A 6175-nucleotide genomic window follows, 5' to 3' on the forward strand; every position below is an offset into this window, starting at 1 on the left:
TTATTATTATTATTATTATTATACACGATGTATATAGCGCCAACAATTTGCGCAGCGCTTTACAATATAAGGAAGACATTACAATTCAAGACAAGATGATAAGGAGGGCTCTGCCCCCGAGGGCTTACAATCTAAACCGGAGGGACAAGTGATTCATGAGGGTGTATAATCTATTAAAAAAAAACTTTCCGATTGAATGTCATTTCTGTGATCACACTGCAAATGTGAAGGCCTGTTCTGTTATAGGGACAGAATGGGCACTGGACTGGACCCAGGCTGCAGTGGAACGATCACTACCACTCTAGGCCTAGGGGTCTCCTGCCCAGGTATAGCACCAATGGTTGAAGGTACATGAATGTTTGTGAAATGCGCACTGTATGTAGTTCACCTGTAGACCTCTAAAGCCAAAGTGTAATATTTGGATAAGCACTTCTGACCTGCAGGTCAAGACCAGCGGTTTTTGGTGACTAGATGCCAGGCCAGCTTTAGTAACATTGGTTAGGTTGGCAATATCGCTAATAATTTGCATATGTGCAATTTTATATCTACCAATTGAACTTTCAGTTTAAAGTAGAAGTATACCCCCTGATTTTACCGTTTCCGAAAACACAGCTTAGTTAGAAATGTTAAATATTAAATTCCTTTTAAAACATTTTCTTGGTGCAGTGTATGCTACATTCAAGGCATGCCTCTGGTGATCACTGTCACATTGACAGTGTACTTGGGTCAGCGCTTAACCAATTTTTTAAAGTGTATTTCCACTTTTGTAGTCCAATTTGAGAACCCCTCTGTGTGTGTTCCCATTCACACATCATACGTCTTGGACGTCTCTTTGGTGAAGGTCTTTGTGCAGATTCCATGTTTCTCTGAGCAGGTAAAAGTGAAACCAAAGGGTCAAACTGTGGAACAGACTGAGCTTCATCTCATTTACAGACTGTTCAAATCTGATTTACAACTGATAATGAAATCTGCCAGCTCAGTACAGACAGGGTTCAATAGAGGTAAGCTTAACTTCCCACAGTCCCCTCCTTATTATATGGGGGTAGAATGTTTGGCAAGTATAAGGGCTTGTTCACACTGAAAGCGTGTGTGCTCCAGAGCGGTAGCTGCTGGAACGCACCGTGATTGGTAAGAAACTTCCCCTCGCGTTCTGGGGCGGGATGGGGCGTGGCGGTGCATTGAATTCAATGCACCGCCACAGTGCAATCGTACGCTTGCCAAAACTTTGCCAGCGTTCGTTCCACTGCAAACGCAAAAAATAGAGCAAGTTGAATTCAATGCACCGCCATGCCCCCTCCCGCCCCAGAACGCTGGGGGAAGTTTCTTAGCGATCGCGGTGCGTTCCAGCAGCTACCGCTCTGGAACGTGCATGCTTTCGGTGTGAACCAGCCTAAAGCACCTAAAAATGTAACCAATATAAAGTAGGTGTTATCAAAATTTGACTGCAAAAGTGTAAATACACTTTAAAGAAGAACTCCAGGAATTTTATTAACCCTTAGTTAATAAAATCCCTTGAGTTAACTGCTCATTTGTGTCTAGGTAAAAAAAAAATGTATACTCCCCCAAAGCTCTAAACTGGTTCGTTCTTAGACCGGTCCTTCCAACGTCTCTCCCCCTCCTCTGCAGCGGTCTAAGGTCCCGTAAATCATCAACGTCTATACACTGTGTATTGGACACTGAAGATTCCAATGCTGCAGGGAGGAGGAAACAGGCTGGAGGGAGCACTGTGACAGCTGGCTGGCTCGGAGCATCAGGTGAGTAGAACTTTATTTTAGCACCTAGACACAAATGAACATTTAATCCTTGCCGGCATGAGTAGCCCCACAGCTAGAGTTATTAAAATAATCCTGTAGTTCAAGTCAACTAAATACATTCCAGGAGCATCAAAACAAAATGTGTGCAAAGAACTACAGTTTTTCTTTGGAAAGCAGCCACTGTATGAGTAGAAAAGCCTGTACCCTGCCAGAATGCTATAGAGAAGGACTTTTGCTCTATGTTCGGAAAGGGTGGTCTCTCTGTAGAGATCCGCCACTGCAGAGTAAGACCTATAGCTCTCCAGTCAACACAACTGTGCTCTGTGCTTCCTCCTGATTATAGAGCCCAGCTTTGATTCAAGGAGGGTGTGTTAGATTTTTGCAGAGAGACCACTGCTTCTACATGGAGAGCAAAAGATTTTTGTTTTCTGCAATGTGCTGCCAAGTTTTATGCAGAGGAACACTGCCACCTTTAGGCTTATTTTGCCAATGAAGCCTCCAGCCTGCATGTGATCACTATGTTATAGCTGCCGGTGGTCACATGATTGGGAACCACTTTGATTGGTTCCACTGGTCCAAGAGGGCCAGATCTGTCAGTGAAAGCCAGGATCGAGGCTCACTAGGTGTGCACAGTCCTGAGTGGTTGCTCTCGACACGAGGACATTTTTCTAATGTGTCTTGAGCATGGGACATCATGCTGAGGAATGCTATGCAGATTGCAGACAGGAAGGCAGGTATTGAAGACAGTGGATCAGCATAACAAGATGACTAACATTACAGAAGGAGATCAGCAGTGACAAGCTCTGTATTTTATTATAACTGGTTTACTTTATAGGTTTATTTAAAGCTGAACTCCATGCAAACCACTACATACACAGGGTCTGTTTTACCTGCCTAATGATTTATATATCTGTCCATCCCTTCCTGAGATTTATACAACTCTGCCACACAGCACAGTGCTATCTGGCAGGACAGGAGACCTGTTTGTACTCTGCTGCAGTTAAGTAACACACACAAGCCTTGTTTCCCTCAGCTTGTAATTGGACTGTGAAAGGCGAAGCAGCAGCCTAATGACCTCCTCTCTCTGTCATTCTGCTCTCTTCTCCTTTCAGTATGTTCTTGGTGGACACATGAGCACCGCAGCACACCTGATTAGTTGTAAGAAGCTGATTCCAGGTTGCATCAAATGACTTACACGGCTTGTTATTAAAATGACATTTAATGACGTGTTAATGAATAGGGAGCTGCATTCATTTATCTGCCTGGAGTTCAGCTTTATAGGCCAGTTCCTTTAAGTCCGATGAGTTATTTCTGTTGGAAAGAGAGAAGGTGATGTTTTTGTGTCTCATTGGGGAAAAAACTCTCAGCTGATGGAATGTGGAAACCATGTGTTTTTCTGTCTATGAGAAATTGCATTAAAAGTTTTCTCTCCTTGTATCCTTTATCTAATTATTGTATTTATTTGTTTTTCAGGCGTAATTCTTCCTTCGATGCGTTTGTCCTGATACTTATTGTAAATAAATAAATTAATGCTTCCGTGGTTTTTTTTTTGTTTTTTTTTTTAATGTCTTTTTATATTTTGTGCTTCTTCTCTAAAGACAAAGTCATAATAATGTAATTATACAGAAGACTGATATACTGATGAGAGATGTGGATTTCTTTGGGGTCTTTTATTCAGGCGATTCAGGTTTCTGTGTTCTATTACTCCATTTCACTGTCCTGACTGAAGGCAAGTGTTTACCTCTGAATTGTAAGGCTCAGTTCACCGTTTCAATAATATAGGTGGGTAGCCAAACTCCGGCCCTCCAGCTGTGGTGAACTACAAATCCCATCATGCATCTCTCTCTGGGAGTCGTGGCTGTGAGAATCTTGCAATGCCTCATGGGATTTGTATTTCCACCACAGCTGGAGGGCTGGAGTTTGGCTACCCTTGATATAGGTGAAGGGGGAGGCCCCCGCAAACTCAATACCATACAAGCAATCGGGCAGCTATAGAGCCACCTGAACGCTTATATGTAACAGCCGTTACCAGATGTTCAAAACTTTTTTTTTTTTTTCTTCCTTCTCCTTCCTGCTCATGCACAAACCCTGAGCAGAACACAGTAAGACTCAGTACAGCGACCCGCAGAAAGGCAGTTGCCGTCCGACCATTTATTTACACCGAGCGTACGGCAAGTAGTTAAAAGGTATACCTGTAGACAATTAGTGGCATCCCCAGAGTCTGTCTAAAAAACTCCTATTGTAGAGATCAACCCTGTCCTGGTTAGGATCTGGGATGCTTCAGATGTTGGATGCTCGTCCCCAGCATCACAAAAGCGAGCGCACTTTCTCATTCAAAAACAGCATATTCGTTTTTCTTTCCCCCTGCAGCACTTCTTCAGGATGGCGTAGGGGGTGCCGCTAATCGCCTACAGGTATACCATTTAAATTGGGCACAATATTTCAAAGCTGCACAGTGTTTTTGTACACACTGAGGCTCTTCGACTGCGTAGTGCATTTTATTAAAAAAGGTGAACTTAGCCTTTAAAAGAGAACTATGGGGTAAGTGGTTTTCCCAATAGTTCTATTTAGGGTCACAGGAGAACATATACTAGCGTCCTCCCGTAACCCAAAGCTCAGTATATTGCAGGCTATTGGCCGCGATATACTGTGAGCGCCGCAGCCGGGACGGATCCTGACATGTCAAGATCCACCTAGCAGCGCTGGGTAGTAATCTGAGTACTTAGGCAGGTTATTATAGTATGCATCATTTTTGTTATAGTACTAAAGGCTGGGCGTTTCTCTACCCTAATGCATTCTCTGCTGTAAGGTAAAAAAACACCCAGTACCTTTTTGTGCCCCTTGTTCTCCCACATTTATCTGTGGTCACCATTGCTGGTCCGTGAAGCTATCCTCTGTTCCCCAAACTTCCTGGTTGCAGTGTCTCTATGGATGCACACAACTACTAGCGGGCAAAGCTGGGAACGCGCATGCACGGGTGCCTCCTCAGCAGCCAGCTAGCTAGCTGATGCGTGCACCTGCATGGGGAGGGGGGGAGAGCGATTCGGGGGAACAACTAAGAAACAAATTTACAACAAGAATGGAGGATTTGTGTAAGTTTGGGCCTCCCATTCATGAAAAGGAACTGAAGGTTTAATATTGCTTTAAGTTACTGTTTACAGAGTACCCCTGATGTGAGACAACTAAGGCCAAATTGACCCTTCAGTGGCTGCGGCAGAAAAAAAAATTAAGGTTCTGGAGTGGCCATCACAAGGTTCTGGAGTGGCCATCACAATCTTCTGACCTCAACATCCTTCAGCCACTTTGGGGAGATCTAAGACATGCAGTTCATGTTGGGCAACCAAAAGAATTTACAGGACCTGCAGGCTTTTTGCCAGGAAGAATCGGCAGTTTTACTGCATGAGAATATAAAGCGTCTCATTCACGACTCTCGCAAAAGCCCGCAAAACATTACTAATGCTAAAGGGGGCAATGCACAATATAAAAGCAGAATTGCAACCTTGTATCCTTTACAGCCAAAGACGGTGCCATCTTGGCTTCTATTTGGATTGCAGTTGCCATGGTGCTGCACATGTGATCATCTATGACACTGGCCATTTGAGGGCTTGAAATTTCAGTTGAAACCTGAGCATTCAGTTCCTTAGCCAAGCGCTGAGTATATATTTCTTTTTTTTATATATATATACCGTATTTTTTGCTCCATAAGACGCACTTTTTTTCCCCCCAAAAGGAGGGAGAAAATGTGATTGCGTCTTATGGAGCGAATACCGACGCCTGAGACATGCAGTTTCGGGCGCCGGGCGAGTAGTAGGAGCCACTGCTCGTTTAATACGAGTGATCTAATGAGATCACTCGTATTAAAAAGGAGCATCGGCGATCGTGATCAGTAGCAGGAGCCACTGCTCGTTTAATACGAGTGATCTACTGAGATCACTCGTATTAAAACCGAGCAGCGGCGACGATCGAGATCACCATAGAGCAGACGAAGAACGGACTTTCTTCGTCTGCTCTGTGTGATCACTGAGACCGTGGTGCTGTAATCACAGCGCCACCTGTCTCAGCGGTCACTAACTGCAGCTTCTGTCACAGCTTCTGTCATAGAAGCTGTGGCAGAAGCTACGGTCTGTCGAGTGCTCCATAAGGCGCGCCGGACCTCCCTGCGTCCTATGGTCCGGTGCGTCTTATGGACCGCAAAATACGGTGTATATATATATATATGTATGTATTATATTAGACATTTTAATTAGTTTGGCAAAACAAACGACAAACGCACTCAACAATTTGTTACCAGTTGTACAGTAAGGTGCACACGAAATGGGCTTTGAACAGTAGAACAGTAGAAAGGCATCATGGCACACTCACAAACTAGCATGTAAAACAACATGGTCTCTCCTCTCGGCTGGTTCTGGCTGCAGTAGTCT

Source organism: Nanorana parkeri, unplaced genomic scaffold (assembly GCF_000935625.1).
Source record: "Nanorana parkeri isolate BGI_ZX_2015 unplaced genomic scaffold, ASM93562v1 scaffold712, whole genome shotgun sequence".
NCBI classification, from domain to species: domain Eukaryota; kingdom Metazoa; phylum Chordata; class Amphibia; order Anura; family Dicroglossidae; genus Nanorana; species Nanorana parkeri.